At 34.2% G+C, this 19,245-nt stretch overlaps 1 protein-coding gene across 2 annotated transcripts in view; it reads left to right on the top strand.

The window, feature by feature from the left end:
* LOC106872359 (muscle calcium channel subunit alpha-1-like) overlaps nt 1-19,245 on the top strand; it is a 437,934-nt gene that overhangs the window by 345,795 nt on the left and 72,894 nt on the right. The gene's annotated exons all lie outside the window — the stretch shown is intronic.

The raw sequence follows: 19,245 nt of genomic DNA, 5'->3' as shown, positions 1-19,245 counted from the left end.
GATGTATATATATATATAAATATAAATGTGTGTGTGCATGTATATTTGATCAATTGTTAATGTTTGGGTTAAATCAGTGGATCATTAAGGATTCCTTGATATGGAGGTTTCTAATATTACTCTCAGTGACCAGTGGAAGCATGTATCTTGGTGGTAGTGTTATCACATTTCAGGATGTGTTCATGAAAGGAAAATGTGTGTTGTCAAAATGTTCCTTCAGTCATATGTGGAGTGATCGAATCATGCTACCAATGTAATAGGTGGCACGTTAGGAACATTGTAACTGATAGATCACATATGTTCTCTGACACTTGCTCTTGTCACAAATGGGACAGTTCACTAATCTTTAGGGTTGTCGTTCCACATGGGTTCTCTTCATTGACAAGTGTCTACATAGGGAAGGGCCTAAGTGGGCTAGAAAGATGTCAAAACCTTCCTTTGGTTGGCCTTAATGATAGCAGTGATGGTTCTCTTGTTGAAGTGAGTTATCCTCGGGAAACATGTTAGAGAGATTCCTCCTGCGATGTTTATTTGGTTGGTATCTGTGGAGAGTGTTGATAACAGATGGCAGGTATCCATTGATTCCTAGAATCTTGAGAAAATGGGTGATTCATGTGACCCAGTTAGTGCTGTCACTGTACCTGTTAATGATATGCACTCAGGACCATCCCTATATACATGTATGTCAAAGAAGAGAACCTAAGTTCGGTATACAGGCCTATATGCACTGATGCAGACGGTAGTACAATCCCACATATAAAAGCATACATAACGAGGTATCTAGATCTACACACATCCAAAAACATACTACTCCCAACCTTCATGTATGGGAAAATTCATACATGCATGCACATATCTACATAGGTATACCAATACACACACACACACACACACAGGTAGATATTAAGTGCAGGTATGGGTGTGTGGCTGAGAAGTTTAATTCCCAGCCATGTGGTTCCAGGTTCATTCCCACTGTGTGGCACCTTGAGCATGTATCTTTTACTGTGGCCTCACACTGACCAAAGCCTTATGAGTGGATTTGGCAGATTGAAACTAAAGAAACCTTTTGTGTGCGTTTGTGTGGATAAGTTCATATTTCACTCATGTCTGCTGGTTTGTTAACGATGGCTTCCTCCTTGCAGTCCATCACAAAAAAAGATATCTGGGTTTCTTGACATGTCTTGTGTGATTTTTGTAAACAAAAGACTCATTAAAATAGTGTCCTTTGTTTCCTCTTGGCTGGATAAAAAACATGTCTGGGACATTTGTTGTTTGATAGATTGGGAAATTATTACTTCACATGGAATCTGGTGAGGGTCTAGTGACAGGAGCTGATCCACTCATAAAACAGACTCTGTGTACTCTAGTGTGGCCTGTGCAAGCATGGAAAAGTGAATGTTAAAACGATGATGATGATGATACCAATATATGTGTCTGATGTGCGGACCATTTTCATCAGATGAAAAATATTGAAATATAAAAGTAAGTATTGCCCTTATATATATAAAAGAATCATACTCAGACAAAGTACAAATAATGACAGTTGTGAAAAAAATAAGAGCACTCAGAGAGCATAAACCACTGCCAAGGCAACATCAATGTCCTTTCAATAATTAGCTGGAGATGATTTTTAAAGTGAGTATATCTGAAATAAACTCGACTGCTCTCACAAACAAGAATACTAAAAATGAACCTGACCGTTCTCAAAAATTAAGTAAAAAAACAGGAAAAATAATCCAGAATCCTTGTCCAATACCAGATTGATTCCAAAATCTAATTGGTTCATGTCAGTCATGAGGCCAAACATCCCTGAAAATTTCATCCGAATCCATCCAGTGGTTTTTGACATCTCTTGTCCACAGACAAACAAACAAGCTAACACAACTGAAAACAATACCTCTGCCTTTGCTAAGGCGGAGGTAATAAACAATAATGATTATAATGAACTTGCAAGTCAAGGGGAAATCCAAAAGTATATAAATAAAAATATATGCATATTAACTTTTGTAAGGAAAAGGTTGGCAGTGATTTTAAAGTTAATAAACATGTACTCTGAAGAAAAGTATTGAGATTATTTCAGTTTAAAGTGTTTATATAAACTGACAGAGAAACATTAAAAAGCATTGATATATATATATATATATATATATATATATATATATATATATATATATAAATATATATATATATATATATATATATATATATATAAATATCATTGTGGCACTCCGTCAGTTACAACAACAAGGGTTCCAGTAGATTAGATCAACGGAACAGCCTGCTCGTGAAATTAACGTGCAAGTGGCTGAGCTCTCCACAGACATGTACCCTTAACGTAGTTCTTGGGGGAGATTCAGAGTGTGACAAGGCTGGCCCTTTGAAATACAGGTACAAGAGAAACAGGAAGAAAGAGTGAGAGAAAGTTGTGGGGAAAGAGTACAGCAGAGTTCGCCACTACCCCCTGCTGGAACCTTGTGAAGCTTTAGGTGTTTTTGCTCAAAAAACACTCACAATGCGTGGTCTGGGAATCAAAACTGCAATCCTACATCCATGAATCTGCTGCCCTGACCACTGGGCCATTGCACCTCCACTTTATATATATCTTTATCTTTTCAGTCATTTGACTGCAGCTATGCTGGGGCACTGCCTTGAAGGTTTTTAGTTGAATGAATCGATTCCAGGAATATTTTTTAAGCCACACACACACACATGCATACACACACACACACACACATGCATACACACACACACACACACACATATATGATGGGCTTCTTTCAGTCTTTGTCTACTTGATCTACTCACAAGGTTTTGATCGGCCTGAGGCTATAGTAGAAGACATTTATCCAAGGTGCCATGCAGTGAGACTGAACTTAGAGCCATGTGGTTGTGAAACAAACTTCTTATCACACAGCTATGTCTGTGTCTGCCTCACAGCCACATCTGTGCCTGATATATATATATATATATATATATATATATATATATATATATATATATATATATATATATATATTTCATTGTTTCAATATCCACTTTTCCTTGCTTGCATGGGTCAGACAAAATATGTTGAAGCAAATTTTCTATGACCTGATGCCCTTCCTATCACTAACCTTCACCTATTTCCAAGTTAGGTAATACTCTCTTATGACTAGACAGGATTTCACAGAGGATTGCAAATGTAGAACACTGCTTGTATGATGGTAATGTTCGTTTCCATTACTGCATGATGTTAAAACAAAGACACACAAGCACACACACACACACACACACACACACACACACACACACACACACACACACATACCTAATTAATTAATTATATACTTTTATATAAATTAATAATGTAATTATATGGATAGTGGTGTTTGTATGTCAACCATGGAAATAGTTGTACACCTTAAATGAAATTATGAAGCATCTGTGAAATCTTTGTTAAATATGGGTTTGTTGTTTTCGTGTTGACTGACTTTTACCTTGTGACATCAGTTATTGGTCAGTCATCACTAACAACTTCCATATTTCATTCTTTTGCTTGTTTACAACAATTTATGTCTCCTTGTCATCAGTTTACCCATTTTTGTCTGTTTTCCTATTATCTCTTCTTGATAAAGTATGTCCTGCTATAAAGACTTTCCTGCCATTTCCTTCAATTGTTCAACACTGTACTGTCTTTCTGGAGACAGCTGAGGTTGTAGGGCGCTGGATCGGATGGGTTACTGTGATTAATTCAGTATCTCATTTTTCTGAGTTCATACTCTACCAGCATTGTTTTTGTTTTTTTTTTATCTTTGTAGAATTAATAAAACAAAAAGTCTATTAGTGTGATCAACTTAATCAACTGTTATTTTTCCAGCAAATCGTTTGTTTTGTGCACAGCTAAAATGAATCATTGATTATAGTTTACCTTTTAATTGTAATATGCTTCAAATTATGATGTCCCAAATATGAAATTGTTGATAAAAATATGTAGCACATAATATCAATGTGTTAAAAAGAAAACTATTGTAATACTAAAGAATATTCATAATTATAAAAAATAGTTATATCAAACAAATAAAATCACATAATTAGCTAAATCACAACTGAATAGATTATTAAGTGTCAACAGTTTCTCTCTTGTTACTTAAAATGCTCCAAATCCTTTGGTAAAAACATTAGAAACATCTTAGATTAGTTCACCTAAGTATCTCTAAGGGAAATGTTACTGTCAAACCAAGTTCATACCTAGGATTAGAAATTACTTTCAGTTAAATAATACTGAAAACTGAAATAATTTCCATTAACTCCATACTATCTTTCTGTATGTGCAGTAAATTAAATGGATATTTTATAAAATTCAAAAAATTATCTATAATATCAAGGAAATTACACCTGACTAAGAAGAATTTTGTGATTCCTTTTCAACATATTTGTTGCTGCCTTGTACATATGTGTGTGTGAGGGGGTGCATGTGCATATGTTTCCTCCAAACACTTTAATGTGTATGTGTGTGTGTGTGCGTGCGATCCTTATGGTTCTAAGGTTGATTTCCTTCATGTTTGCACGGGTTCAATTGGTCATTAAGGTCAGACCTTAATGATCAATTATTTGAAGTTATTGTCCTCATAGATGAGTCAGAGAGCCATATCTAACTTGTACACTTCACTTTTAGCTTGCTTCCCCTGACTAGATGCCCTTACTATTACCAGTGATTTTTCAGAGTGTACTGGGTTATTTGGTTGAGACATCAGCACCACAGAGATTGTCATATCCTTGACTCCACATTTCTTCATTCACCAAACCTTAAACAAAGTACATTAGATGTGGGGTTGTTTATGCCCCATTAAATTAAAGAGTTATCTCTATTCCATAATGTAATATAGATAACATTGTGGAGGTGCAATGGCTCAGTGATTAGGGTAGCGGATTCATGGTCATAGGATCGCAGTTTCGATTCCCAGACTCTTTCTTCCTGTTTCTGTTGCACCTGTACTTCAAAGGGCCAGCCTTGTCACACATTGTGTCACGCTGAATCTCCTCAAGAACTACATTAAGGGTACACATGTCTGTGGAGTGCTCAGCCACTTGCACAAGCAGGCTGTTCCATTGGTCTGATGAACTGGAACCCTCGTCATCATAACTAATGTCGTGCCACAAAAATAGATAACATTACTGGAAAGAAAAGTGAATAGATGTGAGATCAATGACCAAAAAGGAACCAGGATGAATGCTTATGGCAAGTAAAAATATGATGATAGAGAAGGTGAGGGGTTAAGAAGGTGGCAGATGAAAAGCAAGGGTGAGAAGTAGTAATGGGGGTGTACAGTGGTGGGAATCAATAATCATTGGCCTTGGAGATAAACTGCTTCATTTATTTTGTTAGTGTCATTAAGAAAGACATCGTTGTTACAATTTCTCATTTCCTCCCACTGATATAAATTTTGCCTGTCTAAAGCTAGAACACATTATTCCTTAGATGACCTATTTTTTTGCCATGTTTATTAGTCTTTTCCCTATCTATACAGATAACAAAATCATCTTCAAAGCTTCATGTATATCTCAAAAATTAAAATCAGACAAAAAGTCTCTTGAAGAAATTCTGAAATTCCAACTCAAAGTTAAGACTGGCTTATTGGGATTCTAGATCTCATTCTCTGCATTCAGTTCCAAAAGTGAAATACATTCATTTCATCCTACTACAATTTTTTTAGCATTTTTCAAATTTTATTAAATACTTTTTTTTGTCTTAAGATGTACTATGAAGTGTGTGTGTGTGTGTGTGTGTGTGTGTGTGTGTGTGTGTGTGTGTGTGTGTGTGTGTTTGCACGCGTGTGTGTTTGCACGCGTGTGTGTGTGTGTGTGTGTGTGTGCACGCGCGTGTGTGTGTGTGCACGCGCGTGTGTGTGTGTGTGTGTGTGTGTGTGTGCACGCGCGTGTGTGTGTGTGAGGGGTGCTACTACTACTGCTAACAATCCTAACTAGCTTTGCATGAGCAATTCAATAGCTGTGAGTTGTTGAGGATTAATTCTTAAAGACCAATATTTAATTGTAATTCATTATTTTCTTCTGGAATTATTGTCAAGTAACAGATTTGTTATTGTGAATGCCAGAAGCATTTTAAATCTGACAACAATTATCATCAGGCATAACAGTTAAATTTTTATATCACAAATTCAAGGCTACTGTTGCTTCTTTGCTTTACTTTTCACAAATTATAAATGAATTTCAATGCTATTCCTCTCAGCTGAAACCTATTTAAAATATTTTGTTGGATCTTTTATTAAAAAGAAATGTAATGCTGAGATGCAGATGAATTGTGCTAGTGATTAGGTCACAGAAGTACAAAACATTTTGACTCTTCATTATAGACTAAACTGTTAAGAAATTAAAAAAAAAAAAGTTAATATAACAGCTTTATGTGTATTCTAATGGCTAAAATTTTTTAAAGATGCAATTATATAATACTGACAGATTGTCAACAGAGACTTTTAGATTATTCAAAGGATGCTAAACTTCCACCATTATATATAGATTTTCTCAGAGTAAGCTTTAATGTAAACATTCTAAAATGTCTGTGGTAATTTACCTTTCTTCTGATTTATTCTCATTCAGTCTCTGTCTAGTTCTTTTGTCAATCTAATTAGCTAGCTATCTCTCAGTAAGCTCACTCCATGCCATGCATTTAACTGGATCATTTCACTTTGCCCAAAGATAAGGCATCAACATTGCAACTTCTGCTTTCCATTCACTAGAATTTAATAAGGCTCATCAGTCCTGATGAATAATTCTGATTTTGAAAATTGACCACACTTGCACAATAAATGTGTGTGTGCGTGTTTGTGTGTGTGTGCATACATGCATGTGTTTGTGTGTGTCCATCTTGTTCCACTTTTCTTTAAATACCTCTTGCTTTCTTTCTTCTTTTCAATTCTGCCAGACAACTTGCCGAAATATATTTTGTCAATTCTGCTTCAAACTTAATCAAAAATAATTGCACTATTGTTTACAATTTGAAATATTTCCAAAAACCATGCTTTTTGTGTACACACACACACACACACACACACACACACACACATCATATAATAATTTAAACAAAAATTCATGATGCTAATGTGATGATTGAGACATATAAAGATCAAACTAGATCAGTTTTTATCTTTCAGATTTATATGAAAATCAGTAAAATATTTCTATGCTTTAATGATTGGTGCTTGATACTGGGTTTTTTTTATGGATTAAATGCATGAGAAGTTAATCTTTCCCTTTGTAAGTCATGGCATGTAATATTTTTAGATAACCTAGTACCTATTCCTGTCAGCAAGGGAATTGAGACAAATAGAATTAAATGTACACTCAAATGCTTTGCAAAAAAATATATGGTCTGGTACTTTAATATTCCTTCATTCAGACATTTCAGTGATGCAACTATTTTATTTGTATCATAATGTAATTATCTGTAATATATTGGCATTCATTCCACTGTGTATTTAGTAAGATTAATATTTGAATAAATACAAGAAATTCAAAGCACTGGATTAAATGTGTTACAACATTCCTTTCAATTCTGGTGTTCAGAAAAGACATTTTTGAATTGAAATCAGTTCTTCTCTTTAACTCTCCAGCATCAATGTAATAAGCACTGCCACTTTACTAGAATAGATTCAATTAACTATTCATTTTTCCTTCAAAATCTGACTGGTGCTTAATATAAAGAAACTAATATTTTGATCTGTGAAGTAGCTAGCACCTGAGATATAAAAAAAGAGGAAATTTCAAATAAGTTGAGACTGTTGGTATAAGTTTACTTTACTTATGCTGCTCATGCCTTGGAAGATGTCATAAACATCACAACAGCTCAAATTCTTTCATTTCCTAAAATACAAAGCTTTTGAGTTATCTCCAAGTTAAAGTTAATATTGAAATCTATGATGGTAAAAATCAAAAATGATATACCATAAAATGACATATCCAACAGCTATGTATTTACCTTCTGACTTCAACATTTTAATTTAGTCCATGTGCAAAAAAGCCAAAAGTGTATTTTCTATTTAAATTTCAGAAACATTTAAAGTTTCAGCTTTCTCATTTCTTAATTTAAATCCTATCTCTTTTTTCTTTACCTTACTTTTACTTTTCATCCTCTTGTCAAAGGGGAAAAAAACAAGTACTAGTAATATACTGAGACTATAGAGTGGCTGTCAATACAATCAGCTGTACCTCACCCAGCATAGAAACACCACTTCCTTTTGTGTATTATTAAACATAAGTCAATATTATAAGTGCAATAGTTTTGCTATGCATGTGCAGCTTTCCTGTGTGTCTCACTTCCTTCTACTGCTCTTATGCTGCTTTCTCAACACCCTTCTTTCCTCCCACAATGTTGTCATATACTTTGATGTGTGTGTATGTATGTATGTGTGTGTTTTGGGGTTTGCACACGATGCTGTGACCTCATCAGTCTGTAGATGACAGCATCTTTGGTGCTAGACCAAGTGTTGTAAAAACTCTTTAGTGTGAGTTGTACTACCTAAACCTTAGTACTGTTCTCAATTTTGAACGTTTGTCTTCTGTTCTTGCTGTGATTCTTATCCTGTTTTATGAACCTGTAAACATACAGATAGTTATTTATTTCCTTGCTTATCTGTTTCTTGTTTGTTTCAGTGTATAGTTATTTTGTTGAAGAGCCAATGAAATATGTAACTTAGAATACATTCTCGTGTGTGCATGTGAACACACATGCACACACACACATACACACACACACACACTGATAGCATTATTGAATAGCAAATATCCTTCTCAATGAACAGAGCTTATGGCCTGGTTTCCATATCCAGTTTTACTGATTCCACTTCATTTTCACTGTTGAAGTGTCAGATATGTCAGACATAATAACTTATCATCATCATCATCATCATCATCATTATCATCATCATCATCAGTAGGTGTTAAACTGGTGATGATGATGATGATGAAAATAACTTTCTTGTTCTCCCCTACCTGAATCTATCACATCATGCATCATGCCTGTATATATAATAGATCATCTTTATTACCAATTAGAAACTATTAATGATGTTACAAAATTATTATTTTGTTATAATAACAGCAACAATAACAACAACAACAACAATAATAATAATAATAATAATAATAACAGGATCAAAGAGAAAGTAGAAGAAAAATTGAACAACTACGACAATTTGAAGTGGGAACTGCGAAGGTTGTGGTCAATGAGGAGAGTAGACATATTGTAAAGGTTGAACATCTACAAAAATCAGCATTGCTTGGAACTGCAAAGTAGAGTTCTTGAAGCATGACCAGTAAACAAGTGTCACGTTAGTCTGCTGGCTGTGGACAGCTGACACTTTCCATCATACCCACCAAAATAAGCTGAGAGTTTCATCATAATGATAACAATATATAATTATTATTATTATTATTATTATTATTATTATTATTATTATTATTATTATTATTATTATTATTATTATTGTTGTTGTTATTGTTATTATCATTTCTAGTAATTGTAATACAGAATTTGTTTATTTATATATGTAATTATAATTAATCAAAGGACATACTAAGTATGTCTACCTGCTGGAAATAATAGTCAAAACTCTTATTTGAATCACCGAAATAACAGTCATTCTCCTGAATTATTTGATCCATATATGTAATCATAGTAACTATTTTATATTTAAAATTTGTATTTAAAGATATTGTTAAAGGGGTGAGTTTAGAGGTTTTTTTTTTAAACCAGTAAAGTTGATTCATAACTGGCAAGAGCATTAATTCCTAATTTATATAATTTTTCAAGATGAAGAATGAGTATCATGGGTTCTAGAAATACTAATTTATGGTAATCTGGCTAGATAATAGAGAAAAAGTGTGTAGATATATAAAACTATAGTTAATTTGTCATATGTAACTGTTTTTTGTTAATTTTCATTAGCTGGTCACCTCAGGATTATTAATGAAACTAAAGTAAATTAAATATTATTTAGAGTGTGCATATAGCCAAGATGACAAAATACTTGATAGTGAATGTCTATAACAAAGCAGTATAATTTTTCTCATCCACTTAATAACCATGGAAACTAGAGATATTCATTAGTCTAGTGGACCATGGAGATTCCTGAGTGGAAATAACAATAACGATAATAATAGCATATCGGTTAATCTGCAGGGTTTACTACTGCAGTTCGTCCATGATTATTGACACTCAAAGGGTTAACTACAATGAGATATGACTGTAGATTGTATGCTAGGCTATTCAAGAGTATTTAGTCATATGCTCTTACTTATTACCAGATGTAACAACATTAGTGCTACATGTCTTGATAAAAAAAAAGAACAGATTTCTTCTGGCAGTTTGTCAGCACCCCTACCCCACCCCTTCCTCATTTGGACTGGATTTTTTTGTCTTACTGCTATCAACTTTACTGGGAATGTTCACTGCTGTATTTCTTATGGGTAGCAAGATCATTGCTAGCTGCATTACAGTCATAATGAAATTTTGTCCTTCTGTGACCTTAGTAAGTAGCTGAATAGATATGATTAATGGTTGCCAAAGCATTAATAAATTATACTTAAGTTTGGAATTGTAAAGAATAAAAAGTAAAACAAATTAGTTAAAGAAATAAAATAGCAGTAAATGACTTTATTCAATGTGCCAAATGTAATAAGTAATGGTTTATAAATTCAAGTCATTTGAAATAGTATGAAATCTGTTTTTAAGATAGAACCATTTCTGTGAATCTTATTCAAAAATATTTCAATCAAATTTTTTATTAACTTGCCCACTTTACTTTCTTGTTGAACATTTTATTAATTATTTTTGTATTGTGATTTTTTTTTTACTTTTTAATTCTTTTCTTATTTGTGTATATAAATTATTTTTACGAGATATGGTTGTCTTTTTCTCATTTTCATGGTTTTGCTCAAACAGATAATTGAGCTTTTTATATATTACTGGATCTCTTACATTTATATGTTAATGCTTTTGTGGTTGTGTTTTCTTACTTTGCGGTGTATTTATGGTTGGCAATTGATACTGAGTTTTCATTAGTTAATGTTGGTAACCAATCAAAAATGCTATTTACCAGATTTAGTACACAGCTTTTTGTCTATTTGATTGGTAATTACTTTATAAAATGTTGTTCATCTTGGTGACTGTCAAAATCTGATGATGTCATTTCTTTTCCATTTTCTTTAAAATTTTATAAAATATATTTTCTCCTAAATAGCTGAAGGAAATTCAAATTCCTTCAAATTAATTATAATCTTCAACACATAACAGCTTATTAAAAATGTATGCATACATAATATATATAAGTAATTTTTAAAAAATATTACTTTTCATTTATATTCTACTTGAGTTCTGGTTCTCCTGCAATGACACTATTTTAGAGCTGGACAAATAATTTAGTTAAACCTAATAAATGTACAACACAGACAAATTTATTCACATTTTGTGAAAGAGAGAAGTGGATAATTTATTTCTTAAATTATTTTATCCTCTAAGTCACAAAAAATATACACATATGTGTATACGTATGCATGTGTGTGTAAGAAAACAAAATATATCACCCCTATGACAAATCAGTTGATTGTAGGCACAACTTCAGAAGAAAATTTTCAAAATCCATTGCCAGCATCCCAGCAAAATCATATTAAATTTCAAATGACAAATGTAAAAGTAATGCTCTAAACTCAATGATTACCAGATTTGTGTGTCACCTTCTACATTCAATTCATTTCTTGAAAATTATCCAAATTCCAGAAGTATTTCATCCTTTTGGATATTTTTAAGCATATAGGTCTCTGTATGCAAAGCATAACCACCATTCCAGATAAGAAGTATTGGTCCTACATGTGGGATGGTGCTGTTGCTACATACAGACATCCTAGACCACTCTACTAATTGCAATTCAATCACTATTAGAGTTGCTACAACCCCTCTCCCACAGGTATACTGTCTTATCTCTCTGTCTTTTTTATCGCTATTGTTATAGCCTTTGTTTTTCAGAGCTGGCTGGTATTGTACCTCCACCACTTGGGCACCCACATCCCACTCATCTTTTCACCCCTCATCACTCTTAGTGCTTCCAACCTCTCAGCTCTCCCTATACTAACCATTATACCCAGTCCTTTCGCTCTAGAACACCAGCCCAACGAAATCGTTTTGTTGCCCATAGTTTTCCTGCAGGTATCGACCTAAAACAGTTTAAATGAAACATTAAAACATTCAAATTCTCAGAGAGCCTGCAAAGTTCATAGGCATTACCCTTCCTCCAGACTCAAAAAGTAGAAGAAGCAAAATCAAAAATACTTATTTAAATTCCTCTGAAGTGCATAGAGGGCTTTCTCCATCAGCTGGCCATGACGTTGCTTTGTAGTTGTTTTTCCTACCCGCTTTTTAAGACCATATTGAGGTTGTGGTAACAGAGGAAGGAAGGCACAAAAAGAAAATGTCTCTCCCCAGACAATAGAATATGCTTCAACACACGAACTTACATAAAGAATCTTGCAAACAAAATCCCAAAACGAAATATATGTATATATGTGTGTATATATATATATATATATATATATATATATATATATATATATATATGTATATATGTGTGTGTATATATATATATATATATATATATATATATATATAAATGCCTCACATTCTCTCCTGATGACCCCATACACTTGCTGGCTTCCGGTATGCGGAGTTCTTGACTGGTAGCACTTGCATGTGCAAGTTGTTTGCAAGACACATATAGTACATCTCTATTTTTAATACTCAATATTTCATATATTCAATAAGACATTCAATACTTCATTTCATTTTACTATTTATATTATATACTCCATATTCTATATCCCACATTAATTTTATAAGAATATAAATAAAACATAAAAAACAGACAGATGTGGAACTCTTTTAAATAATATATTCCTCTATACACGATCATACAAAACCCTTTTTTTAATATTTATTTTTATTTTTATTTTTATTTTATTCACATATATATATATATGTGTGTGTGTGTGTGCATATGTATATGTGTGTGTATGTATGTATGTATATATATGACGCATGCGTACGAACAGCCATGCTACATGGCAGTGAAACATGGGCTGTAACTGCTGACGACATACGTAAGCTCGCAAGGAATGAAGCCAGTATGCTCCATTGGATGTGTAATGTCAATGTGAATACCCGTCAGAGTGTAAGTATCTTGAGAGAAAAGCTGAACATTAGAAACATCAGTTGTGGTGTGCAAGAGAGACGATTGCGCTGGTATGGACATGTGGTGAGAATGGATGAGGATAGCTGCGTGAAAAAGTGCCACACCCTAACAGTTGAGGGAACCCGTGGAAGAGGTAGGCCCAGGAAGACCTGGGCTGAGGTGGTGAGGCAAGACCTTCGTACATTGGGCCTCACCGAGGCGATGACTACTGACCGAGACCTTTGGAAATGTGCTGTGCGTGAGAAGACCCGGCAAGCCAAGTAAGATCGTTGCCAGTGCCCCTGGACTGGTTCTTGTGCGGGTGGCACATGAGATGCACCATTTTGAGCGTGGCCGTTGCCAGTACCGCCTGACTGGCTCCCGTAGGATTTTCGAGCGAGATCGTTGCCAGTGCCCCTGGACTGGCTTGTGCGGGTGGCACATAAAAGACACCATTTCGAGCGTGGCCGTTTTCGTGCGGGTGACACGTAAAAGCACCCACTACACTCTCTGAGTGGTTGGCATTAGGAAGGGCATCCAGCTGTAGAAACTCTGCCAAATTAGACTGGAGCCTGGTGTTGCCATCCGGTTTCACCAGTCCTCAGTCAAATCGTCCAACCCATGCTAGCATGGAAAGCGGACGTTAAACGATGATGATGATGATATATATATATATGTATATATATATATATATATATATATATATATATATATATATATATATACATATATATATATAAGAATAGTATAACATGCAGATTCAGTGAATTGTATCTATCATAGTAAGTTCCTCATAGATTCAGCTATCAGTCCACATAGTAATCACTTACAAAGTAGTGTAATGTGAAGCATCCATGTAACTGAAGATCCAGAAAATTCAAGTAATAAATTATTCTGTGAGGAGTATATAAAAGTATACATCATATAGTCAGCAGATGTGAGAGGTGAACACAGATTTATTTAACCTTGTTATTTCCATAGGATTTTTGCTATTTTGCAACTTTCTCCAAGTAGTATTAATTTCAGTATACAAGAAATTATAAGTATATTTGCCTTATGTGTACTCAGCATTATACAATATAATTGTATATTCCCAGTTTAATGTAAATAAAGAAAGCTAGAACATCATGATTACATCAAAAGTTCAACTCTTTATTTGCATTAATTTGTGAATATAAAACTGTATTGTATAATGCCAAGCATACATATTAATGCAAACGAAGGAGTCATACCCAATGACTGGTGTAGCAGCATCATAGTCAACTGCTACAAAGGTAAAGGTGACGCTTTAGATACAAATAATTACAGAGGCATCAAGCTGTTAGATCAGGTTATGAAAGTTACAGAGAGGGTCATAGCCCAACTAATTAGGGAGCGAATCAATTTAGATGAGATGCAGTTTGGGTTCGTGCCAGGTAAAAGCACTACTGATGCCTTATTTCTAGTGAGACGGTTGCAGGAGAAATACCTAGCTAAGGATAAACCTCTGTACCTGGCTTTCGTTGACATGGAGAAAGCCTTTGACAGGGTCCCCCGATCCCTTATCTGGTGGTCAATGAGGAAACTTGGAATAGAAGAATGGTTAGTGAGAGCTGTGCGAGCCATGTACAGAGATGCTGCCAGTAAGGTGAGGGTTGGAAATGAGTACAGCAATGAATTCCGGGTAGAGGTAGGGGTCCACCAAGGTTCCGTCCTCAGCCCCCTCTTATTTACCATAGTCCTCCAGGCAATCACAGAGGAGTTCAAGACAGGTTGCCCCTGGGAGCTCCTCTATGCTGATGACCTTGCCCTAATTGCGGAGTCACTATCAGAACTAGAGGAGAAGTTTCATGTGTGGAAGCAAGGTCTAGAATTGAAGGGCCTTAGAGTCAACCTAGCTAAAACCAAAATCCTAATAAGTAGGAAGGTAGATAAAACACAAACCCCTTCAGGTAGATGGCCCTGCTCAGTATGTAGAAAAGGAGTAGGTAGTAACTCTATAAGATGTACCCGGTGCAAGCTATGGACACATAAGAGGTGCAGCAACATCAAAGGCAGGTTAACTAGCAAGTTAGTTTTTGTTTGTGGCAGATGTTCAGGTGCAATAAAGACTGCAAACAAACAGGAAACAACTTCTATCTCATTCCAGGGTGAAAAACTAGAGGTAGTCGATAGCTTCCGCTATCTGGGCGACCAAGTTAGTAGTGGGGGTGGGTGCGCTGAAAGTGTTGCTGCTAGAATAAGAATAGCCTGGGCAAAGTTTAGAGAGCTCTTACCCCTGCTGGCGACAAAGGGACTCTCACTCAGAGTAAAAGGCAGACTGTATGACGCATGCGTACGAACAACCATGCTACATGGCAGTGAAACATGGGCTGTAACTGCTGACGACATACGTAAGCTCGCAAGGAATGAAGCCAGTATGCTCCGTTGGATGTGTAATGTCAATGTGAATACCCGTCAGAGTGTAAGTATCTTGAGAGAAAAGCTGAACATTAGAAGCATCAGTTGTGGCGTGCAAGAGAGACGATTGCGCTGGTATGGACATGTGGTGAGAATGAAGGAGGATAGCTGCGTGAAAAAGTGCCACACCCTAACAGTTGAGGGAACCCGTGGAAGAGGTAGGCCCAGGAAGACCTGGGCTGAGGTGGTGAGGCAAGACCTTCGTACATTGGGCCTCACCGAGGCGATGACTACTGACCGAGACCTTTGGAAATGTGCTGTGCGTGAGAAGACCCGGCAAGTCAAGTAAGATTGTTGCCAGTGCCCCTGGACTGGTTCTTGAGCGGGTGGCACATGAGATGCACCATTTTGAGCGTGGCCTTTGCCAGTACCGCCTGACTGGCTCCTGTAGGATTTTCGAGCGAGATCGTTGCCAGTGCCCCTGGACTGGCCTATGCGGGTGGCACATAAAAGACACCATTTCGAGCGTGGCCGTTTTCGTGCGGGTGACACGTAAAAGCACCCACTACACTCTCTGAGTGGTTGGCGTTAGGAAGGGCATCCAGCTGTAGAAACTCTGCCAAATCAGACTGGAGCCTGGTGTTGCCATCCGGTTTCACCAGTCCTCAGTCAAATCGTCCAACCCATGCTAGCATGGAAAGCGGACGTTAAACGATGATGATGATGATGATGATATGTATGTATATATATATGTATGTATATATATATATATATGCATACATACATATATATACATATATATATATATATATATATATATATATATATATATGTATGTATATATATATGTATGTATATATATATGTATGTATATATATATGTATGTATATATATATGTATGTATATATATATGTATGTATATATATATGTATGTATATATATATGTATGTATATATATATGTATGTATATATATATGTATGTATATATATATGTATGTATATATATATATATATACATACATATATATACATATATATATATATATATATATATATATATATATATATATATATATATATATATATATAATATATACATACATATACATATATACATATATATACATACATATATATATATATATATGTATATATATATATATATATATATATATAATATATACATACATATACATATATACATATATATACATACATATATATATATATATATGTATGTATATATATATGTATGTATATATATATATGCATACATACATATATATACATATATATATATATATATATATATATATATATATATATATATATATATATATATAATATATACATACATATACATATATACATATATATAATATATATATATATATATATATATATATATATATATATATATATATATATATACATACACACACACACACACATACACATACTTGTGCATACACATCCATTCATATATTTACCTGAAAATCTTAACTAATCTAAGTTAAAAGGTACCAACTCATACTAACTAGCAGTATCTGGTGTTATGAGAACAATTTAACTTGACCATCTGCAGTGTTTTACCCAAAGTAGTTAGTAACATTTTCAAGTATGAAACATGGTTTGACCAAAAAAACATATGCATAGATTTTGCAGTTTTGATGAAATGTATATCCATAGATTTTAGTTTTCTTTGTTGAAATAACTTCTTCAAAATATCTTCCACTATTATCTGTGGCATCTATCAAAAACCATGATCATTTCCATTTCCTCTGCCTAAATGGTGCTATTCATATGTCCAAACTCTTGTTGGAAATACTTGTAAGTATAGAAAGCTTTCTGTTTTGAATTTTGTAAAGTCTTTGTTGGAACACAGGCAAAAAAAAGACTCCTGATATTTTGTATTTCAGTATATGTATGTGCATATATGTATTTGTAGCTATTAAAAAAATAATATATATATATATACACATTTATATGTGTGCAAATGTGTATGCACTTAAATATATTTTTTATATCTTTTTTTTTTGTTTGTTTGTTTACTGTTTTCACATAATAAACTCTATGCATGCAATTAATTCATGTGTCAAAAACAGACATTTCATACCCATTCTTTTTCAACCTGCTGACATGTATAGCTGGCTGAAGGGCTAATCAAGCAAAACTGCAGTATGAGTATGTAATTCATGTTTGTCTCACATAAATTAACATATACAAGACTCTGCATAGTTTCTGCATAAGGTTGAACTGAGCACAACATATATATAAATATAAAGAATATATATATATATATATATATATATATATATATATATATATATATTCTTTATATTTTTTCTATGATAAAAATATAAAATACCATGAAGAAAATATTTATTCTCTTTGTTACATATTCTGGGCCTCTTTATCTTATGATGCCATGATTCTGCTCCTGAAAGGTTCCTCTTTAAGGCACAAGCCTGACCAAAGATTTTCTTGAAAGACATTCTCCATCACCTTGAATCTCTTTCCTTTTTTAATGATCACCAGCCTGATCTACTGGAGATCTACTCTTTGATGTCACCACTGAGTTCCTATTCTGAAGAAATTTGGTTAAAGTAGTGTTGCTACCCTTAATATCCACAGAGCTTTTGACCTTGTCTGGCATGCAAATTTTCTATCAAACTGCTCACTTATGTGCTCCATCCATCTCTCAGCTCTTGGATAACTAATTTCCTGTCAAATCAGAATATCACAGAATGTGTTAATGGTGTTCTCTCTGACCCACCCTGTATCAATTTTGGTGAGACACCTGGAGGAAAATAGAAGCTATACCAGCATTCGGCTGGTACTGTTTTTCAGGTGAGTTAACTGGAACCACAAGAAATGAAATGCCTTACTAAAGGACCCAATACACTTCCCAGTCCAAGAAGTGAATACTCGACATGATCATGAGCCAAACACCCTAAGCCACTTGGTCACATTTCTTCACTCACACACATGTGTATGTATACACATAAATATATGTTTATATATATGTGTGTGTGTGTATGTGCTCCATCCATCTCTCAACTCTTGGATAACTAATTTCCTGTCAAATCAGAATATCACAGAATGTGTTAATGGTGTTTTCTCTGACCCCCACCCCTGTATGTATATGATGGACTCTCCCATCAAAGATGATGTATGAACATTCAGCTTGCCAAACAACCTGCACAACTGATTTGTTTATAGTGATCAAATGTTTGTACCACACATTAGCTCACTCTCTCCATCAAATCAACATTGTCTGAACAGGTGTACTGTGTACAATGCTTTAGGTGTCGAAGTGATTGTAAAGCAATGTGAGATGAAGTGTTTGGCTCAAGAACACAATACACCACCTGGTCTAGGAATTGAAACCACAATCTCTCAATCGTGAATACAACACCCTAACCACTAGGTCATATATATATATATATATATATATATATATATATATATATGATGCATTTCTCAATAGCATTATAATTTATATACTACTATCAATATGAAAGAAGGGTAAACATGTCTTTCTTTTTTAAATTTGTTTGATAATGAAAAGGTCATCTGTGTTTAAGAAGTGTCACATTCTTAAATATAATTCTTTGAAATGCTTTTAATTTAATCTACATTATAATTTGTT

This window comes from Octopus bimaculoides, chromosome 3, assembly GCF_046866305.1.
Source record: "Octopus bimaculoides isolate indiv1 chromosome 3, ASM4686630v1, whole genome shotgun sequence".
NCBI classification, from domain to species: Eukaryota; Metazoa; Mollusca; class Cephalopoda; order Octopoda; family Octopodidae; genus Octopus; species Octopus bimaculoides.
The sequence above is the reverse complement of the archived record's forward strand: the minus strand, read 5'-3'. Positions and strand labels throughout refer to the sequence as shown.